Source organism: Macrobrachium rosenbergii, chromosome 7, assembly GCF_040412425.1.
Source record: "Macrobrachium rosenbergii isolate ZJJX-2024 chromosome 7, ASM4041242v1, whole genome shotgun sequence".
NCBI classification, from domain to species: domain Eukaryota; kingdom Metazoa; phylum Arthropoda; class Malacostraca; order Decapoda; family Palaemonidae; genus Macrobrachium; species Macrobrachium rosenbergii.
This window is the reverse complement of record NC_089747.1, coordinates 12,202,501-12,226,084: the sequence shown is the minus strand read 5'-3', so window position 1 is coordinate 12,226,084 and position 23,584 is coordinate 12,202,501. Positions and strand designations below refer to the sequence as shown.

The 23,584-nt window shown below is 37.9% G+C and overlaps 1 protein-coding gene across 12 annotated transcripts in view; it reads right to left on the bottom strand.

Moving 5' to 3' along the window:
* The window catches only part of LOC136840129 (hexosaminidase D), a 586,535-nt gene that overhangs the window by 19,596 nt on the left and 543,355 nt on the right, over positions 1 to 23,584 (bottom strand). The window contains exon 1 of one of the 12 annotated variants that reach the window (XM_067106541.1): positions 9,997 to 10,392. The exons of 9 other annotated variants lie outside the window; for them this stretch is intronic. The gene's annotated coding sequence lies outside the window, so the exon portion shown is untranslated. Of the gene's footprint in view, positions 1 to 9,996; positions 10,393 to 23,584 lie in introns of those variants that run through there. 2 more of the 12 variants (XM_067106534.1, XM_067106537.1) reach the window with 2 other exon arrangements.

The window sequence follows — 23,584 nt, the reverse complement described above, 5'->3', positions numbered from 1 at the left end:
ACGACGTTAAGAATTTCAAGAGATGAAGGGGGAAAACTGATGTGATAATTTTCCCGTTACTCGGCTTCTGTGAAGGGGATTTGAGTGCAGGAAAAAAAAAAGTGGGGGGAGGAAGCCCTCGTCGAGGCCCTCTCGTATTAATGGTATACATGAACAACCATGCCTAGTGTTCTCCCCTACCCTAGTTACAAAACACAACAGTCGTCCAACAAAAAGGTCCCTACTTCACGGAAAGCACCTCGGTTCACGGATTACGTCAACCGAGGCACACTGGCTCTGATGAATACGGGTTGTCCACACTCCAGTTGTGAGCTAGACTCACTACCACAGAGAGAGAGAGAGAGAGAGAGAGAGAGAGAGAGAGAGAGAGAGAGAGAGAGAGAGAGAGAGAGAGAGAGAGAGAGAGAGAGAGAGAGAGAGAGAGAGTTTGGTTTCCTTTTGATTGGTTCCCTCCCCCTGGGATGGGGTATTGTTGAAGCCTCCCGTTAGTGATAGGGGAGACAGCATTGGAAAGGTGCCAGGTTTACTTACTATTCTAATTTTCGTGACAACACAACCAAAATAATATATTTTACTATATCTTAAACATAATCCCATATAAAATCCACCCAAGAAGTTAAGTATCCAACATACTGAGATGTACTTCAAGAGCAGGCGTTATTTACAAATGATACATGGACTAGTCAGCTTAATCCTTATTCGTGGTCGCTACTTTTAATGAACTTTTTCCAGGTCTTTCTGTGCCATGTCCTCCCTTTTTCTACTTTTTTTTTCTGTGGGCCACTTCCGGGAGACGCCCTAGGATTTCTAAAAATCAATGGGAAAAAAGCACGTTAAACGAAGAAGAAGAAGACTGAACGTCTCACTAAACGATTCATGAACTAAAAATTGAAATGACCTTTTTCCAAAAACATACTAAAACAGACAAATGTACAATTCTACAATTTACGAAGCGACTCCTTGGCTTTCAGCCAAGTCTTACCCAAATACAAAAATATATATCAGGTATATTACGAACAAATATACGGACTTCCAAAAGATACCTCACAATTAACTTCTGATCACCAAAGACCCTGAGTGAAAGCAGCGAGCACTGGAGGGTGGGGGAGGGGTGTAGGGTGGGGGAGGGGTGTAGGGTGTGAGTGGGAAGGGAAAAAAGCCATCTATCAATCTGCCTCGTCATAATCGTCGTCACCGCACTCTTATTGCTGGCGCACGCGCGTTTGATATTGGAATCAAGTCCTCGATTTCATCCTTGGATTACGGAGAGGTGAAGGGCTCCTCAAGTTTCTACTCTCTTATATTCACAAAAACACAGGCATTTTGTACACACAAGACAACCCCCTCATGCATGAGTGGTTTTCATCGATTTGAAGAGAAGCAAACACGTTCTGGCAATGTGTAACATAATAATGATAATAATATCATCTCTGGACTTTGTGTTCAAACTTTTATGTCCGCTACACTGAGGTACTCCTTCTCTCATGCCGACTACCATTTATTTTTTTAAGAATTCTAAATTTTATGCAGTGCGGGGATATTTTCTTTTACTAAGGTATTTATTTTTTTATGAAAGTTACGTATTTGTCTATTGTTTCATTCTGAATGCCAAGTCTTCTGAGGCAGACAACCAGATGTCCTTAATTAGCTTCGGCTTGATTTAAAAAATAAAAACACAGAAAGAAGGACCCCCCGTGCATTAAGTCCCCACAGATTCAATCTACTCTCAATTTTCCAGGAATATGTCATTTTAAAAAAAATTCTTAAATACGGTGGAGCAACATAACTTGACGTGATGCCCAAGAGCAAAAGCTCGTGCTAGAATAAGGTCAGCTTAAACAAAAACATCACTACCAAACGCTACAAAGCTCTGAATACTCCTTTCCAAAAGTAGTTTTCACTGAAAAACCGGTTCGAAAACTTCAGTTTCCCACCTGCAAGAAAAGACCTGGCCGTATATATACTTAGTAGCGACTGAAAGTAGTAAAACTTGATCCATTCTCAAACGCTGCCTGAGAGTCAGCGCGACAGTGACTGAAACAATTTGGTCAGTAGGAATTCCAACAACTGAAACAAGCAATAAGAACATTTTCGATCCCGGGGGGCGATACCGCGATGTCCTGATGTATGTTAGCAGCTGGGTCTTGAGCTTTCTTTACCTGTCTACCCATAAATCTGGAAATATAAGAGCCAGAATGAACTGTGGACAAGCTGTAATACATAATCTGGGAACAAAAACCTGGCTGCGGCGATGGAAGCTCGAGCAACGTAGTATCCTTACAGAGTGACAGGAGGGAAGGGGCATTTGAAATTTCTCTCCACTCAGTACGAGTGGACGGGCCCTGGTCGTTTCGGCCAAGTCATGTAGGCCGAAACATCCGAACTGGCTAACGGCCGAAATGAGAGCATATACTTTGATTCCCGAGGGGCTAGTACTAAACACGGCGTACCAAGGGGCTTCCTCCATGTCTTACGGCCTAAACTTCCTATGGCCTAAAGTTGTGACGGCCTAACAGGTTCATGGCCGAAAATAGTACGGCCTAATCGTCCCGAACTCGAGTGGACAGCCTGCTTATGTGATACATGGTCGTAGAAGAGACCACTATTCATACGCCTAACCAGTAACCATTAAAATTCCCGTAGTTGTACTTCCGAGAATTGATACAAGCACTGCAACGTGCCACGAATGCTGGAAATTTGAGACAACGCACCTGGTAACTAAATATGCCCATTTGTTCAGCTAAATACTAATAAGGCGAACAGCATATTACCTACTTCACTGCATGAACAATTAAACAAAATAAATGCCTCATAATTGTAAAACTATATGTAAAGTATTTTTTGTTTTAGCACGTTCCTAAATAAGAGTCTAACATTCAATCAATTTTATTGCCACTTACTCGTCTTTTATGCACGAAACTGGAATAGTACATACACACATTATTTACGAAGATACACACGGGTGTATACTTCTTCAGATCAATAGCTCACAAACCGTACGTAAGAACAGGAGGGTCGCAGTTACATCGCCAATATTACAAAAATCCTTCAAATCTGCATGTGAAAAAATATTCAGGTATCCGACGGGTCGCATGAAGACAAGCAAACAGGAAACGTATGCGCGTGCATGCCATGCTTCATATATCATTATAAATCTTTGTGATGTGTGTACACAGGTGCATTAAGCTACAGATCAGGTATATGCTTAAGTCCAGAATAGATTGTACTGGTTGTGGTAATCCAAGCAAGCGCATTCTCACTTTCTCCCTGGCTGTAGACAGCTGATTTGTACTCAAGACCAAAACAGATAGTATTGAATGACTCATGAAACTTAGGTTATAAAACAAAGCACTGGGGCACTTGCAGCTATTTGGTGCTTTATTAACTGTAGAGAGGAAGTTGGAGCGGTTGGACAGCAAGGTTGAGATACATGTACACAAGATGAAGCACAAGGATCAAGGGTGAACCTAGGAGAAGACCACACAGTTGCACTGAGAAATAAGTTGAGAGGATGGACAGCAAGTATGCGGGTGCAACTGGAGGCCTTCAGTGCACCACATTAGGAGCACTGACGAACTCCATACTGGAAAGAATAGTGAATTTGATAATCGAAGCAGGCACAAGCTAGCTAGCTCTCTCTCTCTCTCTCTCTCTCTCTCTCTCTCTCTCTCTCTCTCTGGCTTATACAGTATTGAATTTGATAACCGAAGCAGGCACACATTCTCAATCTCTCTCTCTAAACCTGGTTTATACAAGTCCAGAGTAGTAGGTATTGGTTTTAATAAAGCAAGCACTCTCTCTCTCTCTCTCTCTCTCTCTCTCTCTCTATGATAATCATCATCACTTGCGCTTGCGACACCTAACTTATGGAACTGTCTATCTCACTGGATCTTAACCATCACGAACTAACCCGTTAACATACTTAGGCACTGGTTAGACAAGTTCTTGGATGTCCTACCAGCTGAGCCAAGATGAAATGCCACTGACAATTTCAGAGATCCTAACACGGGACGTAATTCTATCTGGCACCTTGTCTTCAATGCCGAAGTCTCACGTCCAACATCACGGATTTCAATATCTGCAATTTGTAATGTCTAAGTCCACAATAGGAAGGACCTCGGGGAGCTAATCCCTACTACCGGGAGAATGGATCCGCTCATCAACAGGTAATTTCTCTCCCTCTCTCTCTCTCTCTCTCTCTTTCTCCCAAGACCAGAACAAACTGCATTGGTTTTGATAAGCAAAAACAGGCACATACATCCTCATCCTCTCTCTAAACCTGTTATACATTAGTCCAGAATAATTCGCATTGGTTTTGATCATAAAAGCATGCTCTCTCTCTCTCTCTCTCTCTCCCCATGTCCCTGATGTAAACTCAAGAAAAGACTGAGCTGGTTTCCATAAAGCAGGCACATTCTCTCTCTCTCTCTCTCTCTCTCTCTCTCTCCACGAGCGACCACTTTCACTCCGTATTAACAAAGACTGGCGATCTTTCCCATGGAGGAGCTGCGTGCGAAAGCAGAGAATGGGCGCGCATCGCTTGACCCAACGCCCGGGGACACAAGCATGTTTACAACTTCGGTCGTATCGCGGATTATTTTAACTGCCGCATTCCTAGTCCGTCGGATCGTTCGACTATTCTATAAAACAAAGCACGATGGAATGGACGTAGAGAATACGGGAGGGCAGGATGGAAAATTGGAATGGAAACAAGACGACTTTATATAATATAATCTTCACCGTTTACACGTCATCACATTAAATAAGGCTGTTTCCTAAACATGAACTTCCGGGCCTTCTTAATTATTTCTATGATACATTCGTTACGTCAACGGAGAAAATTATGAACTGCAGTCGCACGGGTCTATTAAAGAAATCACTTTAAAAAATAATTACTTCACTCAGAGGCATCGCGTCGTTCATAACTTGATTAAAAAGTTGTTATATCCCGGTGTATAAAATAGCAATCTAATTACTCCGGGGTCCTAAATTCAATTACTGGTCAAATTAACGAAGCTTTGCTGAAATATTTCTCGGGCGATAAGTGAGAAAATCCTAAAATAAACAAACTAAAAAAATTGGTTGTAGCCAGAGCTTAAGGTCGCCTTTTAAGGCCACGTGATTGGTTGATCAAATGCTCTGGTTTTCGGTGGGGTGATAAGTGAGAATAAAAAAAAAAAAGGACGTCTTTTAAGGCCATGTGATTGGTTTATTAAATGCTCCGGTTTTCGATGGAGGAATTCCAAAGACAGTTCAGAAATCTTACGCTAAATGCCAATTTACAAAAATCTTCACAATTAAACGAATATAGTTAAACGTCCCAGTGTTTTTTTCAAGGCGTAATCTTGAATTTCGTGAAGAAAAATTAATGCTTTAGTAAATTTGTTGGAAAGCAAGGGACTCCAATAAAAAAAATGAAAGCTCATCAAAAGCATCAAAAGTCATGTAATGAACAGTCAATACAAGCATTGCTTAGCCTAAAAATTATAAGATACCTTAGACATAGAACAATATAACTACTTAGTTATTTTACGTAATAAAACTGCAATATACATGAAACCGGCGATTGGATCAACAGAAACTCTCGGATCTACACGAGAGAGAGAGAGAGAGAGAGAGAGAGAGAGAGAGAGAGAGAGAGAGAGAGAGGTAGGTATCCCACCTTAACTATGCGGGAACCCTTACAGGTATAAATGTTGTAATTACAGCACGAGGTGTAACCACCAAGTTTACAGTCATTGGATACCTCATTCTTTGACCGAGGAGAAAAGATGAAAGAAAATTATGGTTTTGAGTCCACTAGCAATAAAATCTGACCTAGAAAAGTTTATTTGGTATCCAACCAAAAATATAAAAGTTTAAATCTGAGATAAAAAAAAAAACTGGTTCACTTCATTAATAAATTATTTATCAGTTCTAATGAAATGCAGATATCTTATTTTGCCCTTTGGAAACGACAGAACTTTATCACAGAAATCGACAATATCTGGAAAAACTGCAGAAGGAAAATACTCTATTGCTAACAGAAGGATCACTGGAAAGAGAAACCAACAAGATTCCTGTGTATAACTTGTTTACTTGTAAATATTTACATACTACTTGAATCTCGAGTACCTTCAGGTCCTAACTGTGACCCTTTTTCAAGAGATATGTGAAGGTGGTCAGGCTGGTTCAAGGCCCAGCAATCTTCTGGCTTGTTTTTGTTTGGTTTAAAAGGATTATTACTCCAATGTACGAAAAGTGAAATGAATGACGATAAGTTTTCCCAATTTTAAGATCCCAGTTATACACGTTACGTGAATAATGAGTTGGATCACTTTATGATGCTAAAAGATTGCGCTACCATTACAAAATCTGGTCTACATTTACTTACTGTGACAATTTACACAATTTACTTTATGTGTCAACCAGCAGTTTACCTCTCGCACACAAGATTTTCCAAATAATTCCTTATTCATTTTTAATCATATTTTCGCATTTTCTCCGGTATCTTGGCTTTCCTGAAAACGTTTTACATTCAGTCTCCTCTTTACCAATTACTTGGCTGTCCTCAAACGTCGACAGGCAATTACAAGACTCGGTACAGAACTCAAGCCCACTGCCAAGCTGTGACGCTTTCTGCTGCTTTTCGTAACAGATGTTTACAAGCAGTCCAAAATGGCCCTTCTCGAAACAATACGGCCTCCATCCAATCTTTGGGTGTCCTTTGTGTTATAAATCACCGTTAACAGGACGCTTGGCGTCTGGCCTGGTCAAGGGGAATGGCGTCCTCAATAACGCGTCGACGTACAATGGCCGTTCTGAATCTCTTTGTTAACCGTCAGTGCTGTCGAAGGAACACTGTCACGCCTCGTTCTCAATAAGCTGCCGAGTGCGGAAAACGAACGCAACTGAAATGTTTATTCTGAATATTGAAGAACCTGACAGTTAATTAGCTCGTGAACAGTAAAAATACTGACTACGAAACAAGTCACCCAACAACATTTCCGATTCCTCCTATTATTCAGAATGAGCAACATTTATAAAGTACAAGTCTTTTTTTTTTTTTTTTTAAAGGACGTTAACCTGGAACGCAAGCATCAATACAAAGTTCCCGGATGAACAGAAAAATAAAAACTCCAATATTTCAACAGGAATATTTTTGTGGCAAAAAGTATTTATTTTAACACAACACGGGCAAGTATGCACATCGCTTCCTAACACGGATACAGCCATTTTTACTCTTGAGAAAATACATCTGTACCGTGTTAAAAAAAAATTATACCTTAGTTTAACCAGACCACTGAGCTGATTAACAGCTCTCCTAGGGTTGGCCCGAAGGATTAGACTTATTTTACGTGGCTAAGAATCAATTGGTTACCTAGCAACGGGACCTACAGCTTATTGTGGAATCCGAACCACATTAAAGCGAGAAATGAATTTCTATCACCAAGAATAAATTCCTCTAATTCTTCATTAGCCGGCCGGAGATCTGTACCATGGGAAAGACTATTCCACAGTTTTCAGAAAAAGGAATAAAAGGCTTCCGGTAGTGGCAGCAGCGTGACAACCTTGGCAATGTAACATTATATACAGTAGATCTTGATGCTCTGCACGGCGTAGAGCCCGTTCTAATTGGGGTGAAGGCACCAAAGGCGCTTCTTAGTTTCTGTAACCAATTTCAAAGCTGGTCTGGGAAGGTAGGTTAGCCCGTATGCCTGGGTACCAGTCTAGGAGAAGGATCCAGTACAAGAGTTGAATTAACCTTGTGAATGGGTCCACCGTGGTAGAGAGAGAGAGAGAGAGAGAGAGAGAGAGAGAGAGAGAGAGAGAGAGAGAGAGACCCATTACCGTTAGTAAACATACTCTGCTGGCAGCAGGTACGAAAAAAAAGTAATTATCATAAAAACCAATCTATCTCAAGATGGAATCCGTTAAATATACTGAATTTTGATACAAGGTTATTTCTCTGTAATTCCTTTAATTCAACTGGCATTTAATTCTGCAAAAAATTGCCCAGTCTGGACCTGGCTTGTTCAAGCGGGTACTTGTGAATAACGGTAATAACCATCATCTCCATTTTATTTAGAAAAGAATTCTTAATGTGTCCCTACCTACTCTCGTGTCCACTCATAAACTTCCAATACAAATTTCATTACGGGCAATTATGAAATCTCAGTCGGAGGTAACTGCCTCCCGCGAGCTACTTCTGGGCAATATACACAGGCCAGATTTTTTTTTTTCCTCCAAGGATATTTGGACTCTTGCGTCGTCATGCTTCAGAAAACAGTATTTAACAGTAATGGCGCCGTTTATTATGACAAGGATTTACCCACCAGAGTAATTGCTGAGAGAGAGAGAGAGAGAGAGAGAATCCTACGATCTGCACAATAGCAAGCTAATTTTGGCATGGGTGCTTTTGAGCCACTGCGTTCCGGGAAACAAGAACAGTCATAATGTCTAGTATTAAGATTTCAATTTTCATTCGGACATTCAAACAAATACTACAGATATAAAGTTTAAGACAAATACTTCAAAGGCTGTATATATATTCGGCTCGAAGTTCAACAATGTATTTATTAATGTAAAGGAGTGATACAAGTTTAATTTAATTATATATATATATATATATATATATATATATATATATATATATATATATATATAATATATGACTTAATCACATTAAATGTTTATAGGTTATTTCAATTCAATACAGTATAAAGTGTCAACAGATTTAATCTTACAAATAATGATTTTCAGAGTCGCAGAAATTTTTGATGCAGTGCAATTGCAGCCACCAGGATGTATTCCTCCTGCTATCTTAGGGGAAATACAAATTACAGATCTTTGAAAAATTTGTGATTTGTTCACAGGAATACAAACTATTACCTTTCATGGGGGTAAAAACACTCCTTTTGTGGGAAGGTAGTCTCTTAACTGACTGGTGTATTTTATCTCCACCTTTACACGTCAAGATCCTGATCACAACAGTGAACAGGAGACCTATGAAACCTATAACCTCTAATGCGATCTAGCATAATCCTGGTCACAACCGTGAACAGGGGACCTATGAAACCTATAACCTTCTATACAATCCAGCATAAGCCCGAATTTTTTTTTGTTTATCAAATTTTGATCACTTTCACAAGACTTAGGGGATTATGTCATAACTTTGGATGGATTTTCTGGGTTTTCCCAATTCTTATGCACATTACGCCTAACAAAAACCGTTTTGTTGAATTTAAAACTTATACTTAGAACTCCATGAGGATCTATTATGTAGAATTACCAGGAAGGGCTAGAAGAGATTAGGTTGGGATGCATCCCTGTACTTAACCCTATAATTTGCTGTACCGTATCCTAGGCCCGGTAAGGCTGGAGGGGTCCAAGGGGAGGTGGGGCCTCCCATACCACAAACCCCGAGGATGTGACACCTACAGCTGGGTTAGATCAGGCTGCATCTCTGCATTTCACTGGGTTTCGTTCCCCCTTCCGCAAAATCTTCTGTTTAATAATCAAGTCCCCATTGTCACTGGACCAAGCGAATTGTAAATGGTTAGTCAAGCATTTTCTATGATAATTTCTGTCAAACTCGCCTACTTCCCCACCCCCATTATAATTTTTTATGCCAGGAAAGTTGTTATTGGTCACCCTCCAAAAACAACACCCCTTTCCCCATACAATCAGTGAAAAATATGGGTTTGTTTGGTTCGCATTAACAGTGTTTCAGATGCAAATACATCTATCCAGATACTGAACTACAAAAAAAAAAAAATAAATAAATAAAAAATAAAGGCAAATGAAATACCAGTTTAACCAGAGCCACGATAAAATTGGTAATTTTATTTTCACAGCATTTTCAAAATTCAAGCATTCATTCTGTAGTCTCGCGACTGTTTCGTCAGAGGAAATGAACTACAAGCAACTAACGCGGCACGAAAAATCAGACGTCTTGTCAAACGAAAAATAATACTGAATGCATAAGTACTTAGAACATGTAGCCACCTACTTTACCTTCAATTTAAGTGACGAGACGCCTATGCCGAAGACACCTCAGTCATCACCAGTTCCCTAGAGTTAACGTATAAAAAATAATCGTATCCAATGAATCCCTTTTAGAGGTCCCAAAACCCAAACGCGTTAGAAAAAGAGAAAGTCGAACTGACACAGCCACTACAAGCACTCGAAAGCACGACTGACTGGTAACTGACACACTGCCCCAACGGGCCAACACGCGTACAACCGACGACCCTGGGAGAGTCAAAACTTTGGTGGTTATTGGCTTAGACTTTTCTTAGCTCCGCCCAGATCGCCTCGCTCCGCTTGTTTCCACTAGTCTTAATAAGTTATGAGATACATATTAAGTAACAAGAAGGTTCCCGTAGACCTTGCAAGAATATGTAGCTAACTAAACAATGTACGGAGCAGCTTTCATTCCATTTAATGCAGAGATGAAATTTTGAAGGGAATGGGATTGGGAAGACGCTTTCACTCGACAATTCCACTTCGGAGGCCTACAGGTTGTGACTGAACACCTGTTCGCTCTTTAGGCAATTCTATAAAAAGCCCTACCGCTAACGAACGTAAAAACATTCGTCTGTATAATTCAGCTTTAAAAGACAAAAAAAAAAAAAAAACACATAGCAACAGTGAAAATGGTGTTAAAAATTCTTTCCGTAACGAGTAACAAACCCAGTAACTGTATTTAATGTCGGGCAGTCACGCAGCTGAAAAAATATCTATATTTACGTTATTTCTCTCTCTCTCTCTCTCTTAAATCGTGATTTATAACCTCTACGTCAGCCTTCCTTCGCGATCCTACCGACAGCCCGTAGTCGATCAACGGCCATTAGAACAACATTGTCAGCGACATTAAATAATCTCCAGATTACGATTTCTCCCTTCCAGGACGGAGGGCTCTTTGGACAACCCGGTGCCAAGAACTTCCACTGGAAGGGGGATCGTAAAACGCCGACGGTTTCAGCTTCGCTAAGGTATATTTTTAAAGGACACGTGTGAAATGGCTAATAAAGCAAGACTTCACACATTCGTATGTGCAAGAGCGCGCGCGTGCATTTTGCGCGCATGTCTGCCATTAAAATCAAATGGCGAGAAGGAAGTGGAATGTTAATGCACGCTCTTTAACACCTTCCTTTAAAGGATTCATAAATTATACGCATGTGCAGCATGTGATTTGATAATCTAACTAATTTAATATCCACATTAGGAACAGTACAAAGATATTGTATTTTACCCGTACCGCCGAAAAACATTATGTATATATAAATACATATATATATATATATATATATATATATATATATATATATATATATATATATATATATATATATATATATACACACACATATACACAGAGAGAGAGAGAGAGAGAGAGAGATACACATATGCGTAATATTTTGGTGGTAGAAGTAAACAATTTTTCACACATATATATATATATATATATATATATATATATATATATATATATATATATATATATATATATATATATCTCACTTAATCCTCTTTACCTTGGGAATAACATTCACCCTAAGAGAATGATACATGATACATGACAACAGCATCTACCCTGGCAAGGGTTCAACCCTATGCCTTTTTGGGTTTGATACACACGATGACACTGAGTTACTAATTCAGCCATAGATATAGCTGAATGGATAAATGACTTTCAGCCCTGAACAAGCCAGAAAACACTGGTTCCAATCTTTGTCAGGGTATATACAATTATCGTATAATTCCTATTGGTTGTAAGTTATACCTGCTGTATATGTGGCTCAATATTTGAGAGTAATAAAAACAAATTTTGAAATGGTGACAAAACTAAGTATACATACACTACACAAACTACATATATACGTATATATATACATACTGCATATGTATATATATATATATATATATATATATATATATATATATATATATATATATATATATATATATATACATATACTGTATATACTGTTTATATATCACAGAGAATGTGTAAAACATTTAACGATCCATTCCAAATGCATAGGAATTGAAGTATAAAAAAGCATCGAGGGTTCAATTTCAATTACATGCTTTCACTGAAATAAAATAATACTACACACACACACACACACACACACATATATATATATATATATATATATATATATATATATATATATATATATATAGTCTATATATCACAGAGAATGTGTAAAACATTCAACGATCCATTCCAAGTGCATAGGAACTGAAGTATAAACAAGCATCGAGGGTTCAATTTCAATTACATAAGCTTTCACTGAAATAAATACATAAATAAATATATGAGGTTTTATGTGATTCTGTAACGAGTGAAATGAACACTTCCGCCTTTAGCGGGTCATCTCAACTATGGTCATCAAAGACGGCACTACAGCAACTCATTCATGAAAATCAACAATGAAACGGCACTACAGCGAGAAGTGAAATAACACTCGGGCAAGTGGAATGACAATGGGGACACCCAACCGAAGACTGAGGTGTATAACTGAGCAAACAAAGCGTTCCGAAGCGCCCTCAACGACCCTTTTGCATTCATACATGCAAATGCTGGGTAACGCTCGTTGTGAATGCAATTCCAGGCCTCATCCCGATGTGCACAAACGGCGAAAGAACTTCGTTAATCGTCCCTTTGTTATGCCAACATGAAAGCTGTCAGTTGAGTCTGGGGTACATTACTAAGGATTCATGTGGAGGAGAATTTTTTTTCCGTCGCGTATACTGCGTATTTGGCGAAGGCTGTCTAAATCACAATGTTTTTCTTCTCTGTTAATAAACTCCACATCATTTTTAAATTGTATTCACGTTTCATGTTTTATATATATATATATATATATATATATATATATATATATATATATATATATATATGCACACGTGTGTACATATACATATATAGAATAAACTTGATCTTGTTAGAGACATGCATGCCTTTACCTCTTCAACCTGAGATATACATATATATATATATATACACATGTGTGTGTGCGTGTGTATAATCACCCTGACATACACTTTCAAAGCTTTCATTCGACGCCGCTGACTTACACAGTTGCAATGTAAGTACAATAAGTTAAAAACTGAAAAAAATATTCTCTCATTTTAACAATATTTTTTGATACTTCAGTCCTATATTGGTAAACTATATCTAGCTACAATAAAAGAGAATGGGGTAATGGCTACAAGCTTAATTTCCAGGAATCAGCGCACATGCGCGTAACCGCAATCACACGCACGTACAATAAAAACATATCGCAATAACGTTTACTGAGGGCTTTAAAGACGATGGGAGAAAACAAGCCTCTCACTCATCTGTACAACAAGCTACAGTTTACAAGAGAGAGAGAGAGAGAGAGAGAGAGAGAGCAGTTACTTATATAACATGGGCTTCGCATTGACGATTTATAAAACGCCAACTAACGTACCCTTACCGTCATAAAGGACGGTACCTGTAGAGATAATCGGGATGCAAGTCCCGACCCTTTTATGACGTTTGTTGCAGTTCTGAAGCTCAGAATCGAGTTGCCTTGATTCCACTCACTTACATAATGGGATTGGCGACAGATGCTGGCCCTGGGGTTGGTCGACAGCGAGTCTAACCGTGGCGAGGAATATCGTTGCTTCGCACACAAAAAATATTTGGATTCATATTGTGTTTTAACAGTGTTATAACCTATCTACGAAGCCGTACACTAGCAAGGACGTGCGCAAGCACACACATCTTTGTTATGGACTGTAAAACATAACTTTCACATTGACAATGGGATTATATATTGCATTCTTACAAAACCCATATCCATGAGCACGAGGCATTTATGCGTGCGAATGTATTTAAGTAGATTATGATATCACGCCGATTTAAAACAATCCCCGGCATGGAATCCAATTATGTGTGGTTTAAGTAAGCCACACATATACAATGGAAGTTGAATAAAATAAGTATGTATATACATATATATACATACATATATATATATATATATATATATATATACATACATATATATATATGTTAACTTTCCGGTACTCAGCAAGTCTTCCACCCTCTCCCCAAATTCATACAGCCAAATGATACAAAGTTAATTACCTAAATCTAAAGATCACGGTGGATTTTTCTGAAACAGCCCGAAGAAGTTAACCCCACGGAATCGATCTTGGGAGGTATGTACGTATTTCGCTCACTTACAATGATGTAGCAACCAAAAAAAAAAAAAAAAAAAAAAAAAAAATCCTGTCTAGACTCATACGACGAAACACAGATATCGGACATGAGATGAAGTATAGTCATTATAGATTCCTGTGCATGTTACTGATTAGAGAACAATGAGAACACATGATACAAACAAAAGTCACGGTCACACGAATAGCACATCATGAGGAGTAAACAGAATGCAATTTATACTTTTACATTTTTTGCCCACCCTTCTCCCCACCCCTCCGGGAGGTAAAAGAAGGGAGGTCCCACCCCTCCGGGAAGTAAAAGAAAGAAGGAAGAAAAGAAAGATAGGCAAATAAAGATCTCAGATGTCATAACTTCTTTAAAGTAATACGGAAGTGTTAATGTCTTTTCAATATATGAAAAATATATATCCTCCAGGGCTATAAGCTACACTATAAGCATAAATAGATATGTATTTCCATTAGCGTTTTAATAATTTTCGTCTGTTTTTCCCCACTTCGGAGGTGAAAGAAAGAAGGAGAAAGAAACACAAAAAAATCGCAATTCTTATAACTCATTAAACGTTACCGTCTTTACAATATACATAAAAAAATAAATTTCTTCTAGCACCGACTTTACAACAGACAAATAAATTTTTTCTATACTTATTTTCTACATGAAAACACCCTTCGGAGGTGAAAAAAAGGAGACAAAGAAACAAAAAAAAAAAAAAATATCACATATAATATATCTCCTTACACCGTAAAATTGCACCACCAAATTTTCAACAGCTCAAAAAATAAACTTTTTCTAGAACTATATACTATAATATAAGTATAAATATACATATTCCGATGCGCGTCACGCCAGCCAACTAGTATTCTTCATCAGCCCCATCATCTTGGTTTATTTTAGGGAGCCTTCCTCTCGGAAGCTTCCTCTCTCGCTCCTCATTCTCTAGAGGACAAGTTTAGAAAAGCGTGCAAACCGTCCACTGCATCAAAACACAAATCGTAACGTAACATTTTGCCTAATGCAAAAAATAGGGCAGTGCGCATGCGTGCTCACCATCGTCTTACGCAAGTAACGTAACTCTTATATCACGGCAACTCATTCATGGATAATAGGTGCTTCTGTGATTTCACTGAGAGAGAGAGAGAGAGAGAGAGAGAGAGAGAGAGAGAGAGAGAATCGGATTTTCTTGAAAATAAAAAATCTTCGTATAAGCGATGCGCGAACTGAATAACGACCTTTTCTAGTACTCCTTAACAATCAGTGTTGTTACTCTCTGGAGAAAAAATCCATTGAAGTACTGAGTATGGAAGCTGGTTTTTATTATTATTATTATTATTATTATTATTATTATTATTATTATTATTACGTACACTTCCATCAGGAACAAGCAAGATTCTACATAATACAAAATTAATACGTAAAAAGAGACGGGGAAGAGAAATACAGATTATCACTGAAAGTAATGAAGAAGTTTCAGGGATAAAATATAATTTTAACATATCACGGTTTTATATTTTCGGTTGAAAATGTTCTAAATGTTCATATTTTCCAACGGAAATTCTGTCCTAAACTCTATGAAACCCATTTGACTTCCGGTTATTAAATGGTCTTAATCCTGATGGAAGAAGTTTCTATTGTTACAAATGTTCTATCTGATGAAAAAATTAGCACTTTAAAAAATCCTGAATTCTGATATACAAAAACTGATTCCCTTAACAATTTCTTACGTTCTGAAACAATTCAGAATTGTTGAAAAATTTACACATACCGGCAAAAAAATTCTTAAGTTTCAAATAACATTACACGATCTTCAGAGAACCCGCCCCAGAGATACGCTGCCTGACGAGATTGACAGAGAATGGCAATTTTTTTTGAAAAAAAAAAAAAAAAAAATCTATTATTTCATTTCTGAGAAAAACCCAAATATATTATTTCAATGTTAAAAAACTTACATTTTTAGCCAAGAAAAAATTCACCCTCCAACCTATTCAGTAAGAAAGTAAAAGGCGTGGTCAGCATTTTTGCTTTTCCAAATGTCTGAAATACTTCCTCTTAAGTCGTCGCAAACACACACACACACACACACACAGAGAGAGAGAGAGAGAGAGAGAGAGAGAGAGAGAGAGAGAGAGAGAGAGAGAGAGAGAGAGTGGAGCACATGCATGAGAACACCTTATGATGCAACATGTAGCAATGAAGGTTTTCAGAGTTGCCTAATACAACTATTGACATGGCAGAGTGCCAAGTGTGATGGTGATATTCGCGTGGGGGAACATGTCGTGGAGATGCAATAGCGAGGCGATGTAACGGACGACGGATACATAGAGAGAGAGAGAGAGAGAGAGAGAGAGAGAGAGAGAGAGAGAGAGAGAGAGAGAGAGAGAGAGAGAGCTATTCGCTGTAGGGAGCACTGAAACCTACAGATGTGTAGAACGTCTGATCTTGGTAACTTTTAATGAATAATAATATCTAATAACATACGGAGACAATATATAAACAAAATAAAAGGTTAAATAGTATATTAAATCATATACTCCGTTCTTTACAAACGAGGAAAATACGAACAAACAAAACTGGAATATGTAAAAGAAAAAAAATTATGAGAGAAAGGAAAGTAAGCCAGAATGGGTATCAAGCAGTGCTTGCGTTGATAATGTTGATAAGTGCCTTTGAAACAGGTTTCGGGCCCGAGTAAAAACTTAAATCTAGTGGAAGGCATCTTTTTGACAATAATAATAATAATAATAATAATAATAATAATAATAATAATAATAATAATAATAATAAAGTCATCATCGAGTTATTTCAATCGTACATGCATGACAAGTAAAACATGCGCAGAAGTTTCTTCGGCGCAATCGAGTTTTCTGTACAGCGTATAATGCTGTATGAAACTCTCAGTCGCAGTCGCAGCCATGAAACTTTCAGCAACGGCCCGGTGGTGGCCTATGTTGTTGGCACCTATAGCGGTGCCAGACGCACGATCATGGCTAACTTTAACCTTAAATAGAATAAAAACTACTGAGGCCAGAGGGCTGCAATTTGGTATGCATGATGATTTGCAGCCATATAGCCTCAGTAGTTTTCGAGATCTGAGGGAGGACAGAAAAGTGAGGACGGACAGACAAATAGCCATCTCAGTAGGTTTCTTTTACAGACAACTCAAAAAACGAACCGAACAGCCAAGACTAAAACTAGCATAAGGGAAAGTAGAGTGAAGCAGAGCAACTAGGAAGGAGGTGAATGGGGAGAGGGAATGACTCACGAAAAGACATGAATGGAACGGAGACAGCAAGAGTTTGTAGTAAGGAGGAGGAAGAAGGTGGGGAGGAAGGGAGAGAGAGACAGGAAAAGAGGGGGAGGGGGGGTTAAGAAGGAAGTCTGATAATAAACACAAGACTGAAAAAATGGTGACTGTGAAATAAGCAGATATTCCTTCCCTTCCGTCCCCCAAGACCCCACCGGCAGTACTTTGATTACGGGTCCTCTCGTAATTTTGCGCGTTTGCAGCAATCCATAACTATAGTCACGTCACGCCAGACGGGGCCGACATTACTCGGCAAAAAAAACCCCACTTCCTTTAGAACTCTTGTTGCTAAACTATCGAAGAACGACGATTCGTGAAGACAAAGGGTGTCGCTATCAAGATAAAAATGAAAGTGAGGCACTTTTACATTCTAACTATCGCATTGCACAACTATTATTTTGTCTCCCGCCACAATGGTGCATTAATGAGATATATAATATGGTTTTCTTATCTTCAGTGTACGTTCTTGTGAGCGTATTTTCCGTCCATAAACTGAAGTATTACGAAATAGCAACATGCGTAAATGAATAGTCCAGTTGCTTCGTCTCTCAGGCGGTGCCGACACCCGCATTTCCATGGTCTGTCAGGCGTCGCCCTTCAATGCAGTTAATGTTCGATCTCCAAGTTTATTTATTAAGGAGATACATATATTTATGTAGAGTCTATATATATATATATATATATATATATATATATATATATATATATATATATATATATATATATATATATATATATATATATATAATCGATTTTATTTTAATTTTATCAATCAATCAATCGGAATAAGCGTCTTATCTTTTGGCTATATCTAAACGAGCATAGGTTCCATTAGCGAAGAGAGAGAGAGAGAGAGAGAGAATACGTGTTCTCCATAAAAGAAATGATTACTACATGACCTCTAGCGTACTTTCCCTTTCCTTCAAACAGCTCATTTCGCTCTCCTTATCACTTCCCGACAAACACCCCGCCCCCCACAACACCAATGTCTCATTAATTCATTTCCCAGCTTATCAACAACCTCCTGACTCTCTGTCGCAACGCCAAATCTCCGCCATTCAGCGACGTGTTGTTTCCTTCCCCCCGCCCCAACCATTCCGTTTTCATTTGTCGCTGTTTGTTTACATAGAAATTACCATTTGTTTTCCACTTCACTGCGTTCACAATGCGTGTACTTGGTTTGTGAATGTCTGCTGATATAAAAGACAATATGTACCGTTGTTTAAAATACGTTTTTGATGATTACCCCTCAAAAATGGTCCGTATTTTATGTCTTGTCTTTACACGTACAACCCTTGTTCACATTATTCTTGAAGGTGTTATTTTGATATGACATACCCAAACCGATTTCCACCCTGGCTACTATTCGTCAACACAACTAACGAAATACCAGGGTACTAATATTATTTTACCTCGGTCGGGAATCGAATCCGAGGTCTCTTGTTACCGAGGCAAGAGCCTTAATAGTGTATTATATATGTATGTATATCTGAATAATGTACGTATGTATACAGACATATGTGTATGTGTATATATATATATATATATACATACATACATACATACATACATACATACATACATACACAAACACACACACGAAAATGAGTAGGGAAAAGGTTTTGAAAGCTCTCCATTGAATATATGCTGACTGGACAAATCAAAACTCCAGTAATCGGGAGCATTCAACAGCAAAGCCTTTTAAATCATTAACTATTTAAATGACGTAAATACGTACTGCTCCATGTCTTCTTTCATAAATAAGCGAAGCAACTTTCTCCTCCATCAATAGCCAGCCCCTCTCTCTCTCTCTCTCTCTCTCTCTCTCTCTCTGTCTTCTGCGACAACAGGAAGCCTTTCGGAGCAGAACAAAGATGACGAATACAAAGCCTCAGCTGACAAGGCTTCCTACAAAACTTTCTCAAAACACGGAGAAGATATGATTCAGTACTGAGATGCCTCATTGCGGGGACTGCTGACATTACGCAGTTCCAATACGCGTTAGGACTAGAATCTTTTTACAGTATCCGCTTTTTCTTATCCTCTTCTTTCTTATCTGGAGTAAGTGAGGACGCAAAATTCAACTCGTTCTTTACCCAAACGCAGTGTATGATAATAATCACACTGACACGTGATTTATAAACAATTACACCACATGTGAAGTAATAGCTATTAAGCAGAGACAAGGTCAGGACTTACACCTAGTGTGTTATTTCTACATCTGTGATTTAATTCTACAGACACATGCACACACACATCTCTCTCTCTCTCTCTATATCTCATCTCTCTCTATATATCTCTATCTATATATATATATATATATATATATATATATATATATATATATATATATATCTCTATGAACAACATCAAACCAACGTTGTTCACTCTGATAAGAACTCTTTAATGGGTGAACATGAAAGAGGAACAGATTCCCTACACAGATGCACACGTGTAAATTCCATTCCTTTGAACAAGTTAGATTTAACCTGTTCTAATTTGGTGTGCCAGTAATTCGCTGTTGCCACATCTCAAAACGTGATTCCGCAAATACTGCTGTTACAATTTTCGTCAGAATCGTCTGGTCTTATTCTATAACACGCGAGTTCTAAGTTTTTGTTTTTCTTTATTGAAACTGCCCGAGGACCGTAGTTGTAGGCGTTTTAGACTATAGTTCTGTAGTAGCCCAGGGATACGAAGCATAAGTTATAGCAAATCAGTCACTCAAACACATATACATAATTACATATACATAATTATATATATATATATATATATATATATATATAATTCACTATACTCTCAGAATAATTTAGATCATAAAAGCGAATAATAATTGACAAGTTCTTCGTTCCCGGACGGATTCGAATCGCTGCCTGGTTTAGAACTAACCGTCCCATTGGTTATTGTCAACAATTAAACGATATTTGCTTAAATAGTCAATAATATATATATATATATATATATATATATATATATATATATATATATATATATATATATATATATATATATATATATGTGTGTGTGTGTGTGTGTATATATATATAGTTAAAAATGAATATTTGTCCACCTAGTACAGTGTTTTCAATATTTCCTATCTAATATCTTTCCATAATATTGAATTTTCCTCCCCCTCCTCTCCCCCTTTCTCTCTTTCTCACACACACACACATACACAAATACTCTCTCTCTCTCTCTCTCGTGCTCAACGACAGGGTCTTGTCGAGAGCGAGGAAGGGCATAACAATACAAGCAAAATCGATCGTTTCCCCTCCAAGAACAAAAGCAGTCACCCCTGCACAATGAGTCAGACTCAAGACCTAATTGAACCTTACGAACTAGACTCGGAACGTAAAACATTTTTCATGTGCACAAGTGAGTCACATCGATAAGCCCGTAACTATACAGGTTTAGATAAATATTCGTCATCCGCTTACTCTGGTAGACGCAGTGGGTCACAAGGAGACATGATGGTGTCCTACTATCGGATTGCAGAAACAATTATGGAAAACCCGAATATGGGTCCTGGGTATTAATTTTCCCTTTGTTATCAATATAAATTTGGAAGTTTATTGTTAAACGAAAATCTCTGTATTTGTTACTGGGTGTCAAAAATTCTTGCTGTTTATTAAGGCGATAAAAACCCATAATGCATAAGTAGGTTACATGTTCGTTATCCAATGTTAATCTATTGTTATGTTTGTTATTACTTTCAAATACTATCGCTGGCAACATCAAATTCACGAAAAAATGGAGCACGCATAAATTGTGCGGAACATGCCATTATCTTGTACACTGATATTAAATCATACGTTCCTTTTTTACTATTTTTTTTTTTTTGTTAATAAACAATAACTAAATTCCAATGTCCAATTAAAGGATATGGAACGCTTATAATCCACCGTTTGAGGAAAACCGTTGCCTACCGTAACAATATAAATTTTTGCGCTAATTTTTCTATGAAAACTTCAACATTTTCGGGGCTGCTAATCGACTAAAAGTGCTGAATTTGCAAAATTAATCAATTTCAAAATAAACAGCAAGATTTTTTTTTACATATCTAATAGAATATGACGCTAAACAGAGCAACTATAGATACCACAGAGAGAGAGAGAGAGAGAGAGAGAGAGAGAGAGAGAGAGAGAGAGAGAGAGAGAGAGAGAGAGAGAGAGGCACTTATCATTTGCTCTTGCAACAGACATGCAATGGCGTTTCAATCATCGTTGCAACTGGCATTATATTGACATTACGTATGTTACAATCAATTCCTTGTTCCGTTCCAGCCATTGACTGCAAACTAGTAATTCATCTCTTATGCAACGACTTTTTTTTTTTTTTTTTTTGCGTTCTGTGTGCCTTTACCTTTGCTTACTGTGGCTCTCGATTGAGGAAATGTCATTCCACTTTCAACTTACGTCGACTGAAATTGAATTCTTATGATTTGGAGTTCGCTTCTAGGAAGCTTGTATTTTCAGCGTTCCCGAATAAAATACATTTTTTATTCCTAATGAAATAAACATTCCTGTATCAATCACTGGGGTCAACGACGAGGCACCAGGCATTAAATTCGGACACGGGTCCCCTTGGGAAAGTAATGGCAACATGGCTGATATTGTCAGAGCGTCGGGCATATCTCTTAAAAATTGAGAAAAATCCAGTTTTTTTTCTTTAATTACCTAATTATTTTCATCTTTTTGTTTTTAAGTATGTAGGTAAATTTTATCATTATGCCTTCTTTGCTCTTTCTCTGCTTTATCCACATTTTGTTGTTTTTATTCTTGGCATACATACTTTTACGCAAATCCCGTTCTCTGTTGGGGTTTATACCCAGAGAGAGAGAGAGAGAGAGAGAGAGAGAGAGAGAGAGAGAGAGAGAGAGAGAGAGAGAGAGAGAGAGCACGATACAGACTGCATATTGTCACGCTCTTAAACAATCTATGTCCCGAAATTCTCAATATGGGACCTGATTATAGGGTTTTTCGTAATAAATCATTTCTTAATGACAGCCAATTGCCATCAACTTCGTTCCCTAAAGAAAATTCTGAATAAGTAAGCAAAACATACTTGATATTTATTACATAAAATCTGCTATTTTGTGGTGACGTAACTCACACATAACAACACTTACAACACACACAAACAAGAATGTTATTACCTGCGTATTTTTATTTATTCTCTTAAATGGAACACATGTATCGATTATCGTGTGTGTAAAATGAACGCTTAACGTCTTGATTTTCTGAAGTTTTGGATACTATTTCCAAAGGTATCCTTTGAAAATCCAAATGTGAAATGAAATAAAGAAATTCTCATTTATTTTTTTAATGTCATGCCTTGAACCTTTATATGGAAAATATACGTTCAACACATTGAGCACTGTGCCTTAGGTGTGGTGCAGTGGTTAAAGCACTTACAAATCCCACTGGGTGGCCGTTTTGTTTGTGTGAATACATACAGTGTGTGTGTGTATACACGCAATAATTACAATACTACTGGAGTTTGGTCGATCAATCAGAATGCTTTAACTGGTAAAGCAATCGAGCCTCCAGCACACTTGCTCCCAAACATTACAAAAGGAAAGAGAAAGGTGAACATTACCCAAGGATTTAATGTCTTATTATAGAAACGGCAAAAGGGAACTCACAATAAGAGCCATTTGGAGCAGTCATTATGCTCCCAGAGAGAGAGAGAGAGAGAGAGAGAGAGAGAGAGAGAGAGAGAGAGAGAGAGAGAGAGAGAGAGAGAGAGAAATTTTCGACTGACTTTGTTCATATTGTAATAAATTACAGGGTGATTATTCATTCAGAGAGAGAGAGAGAGAGAGAGAGAGAGAGAGAGAGAGAGAGAGAGAGAGAGAGAGAGAGAGAGAGAGAGAAATTATCTACTGACTTTGCTCATATTGTAGTAAATTACAGGATGATTACTCATTCAGAGAGAGAGAGAGAGAGAGAGGGAGAGAGAGAGAGAGAGAGAGAGAGAGAGAGAGAGAGAGAGAGAGAGAGAGAGAGAGAGAGAATTTCCTACTGACTTTGCTCATATTGTAATATATTACAGGGTGATTACTCATTCAGAGAGAG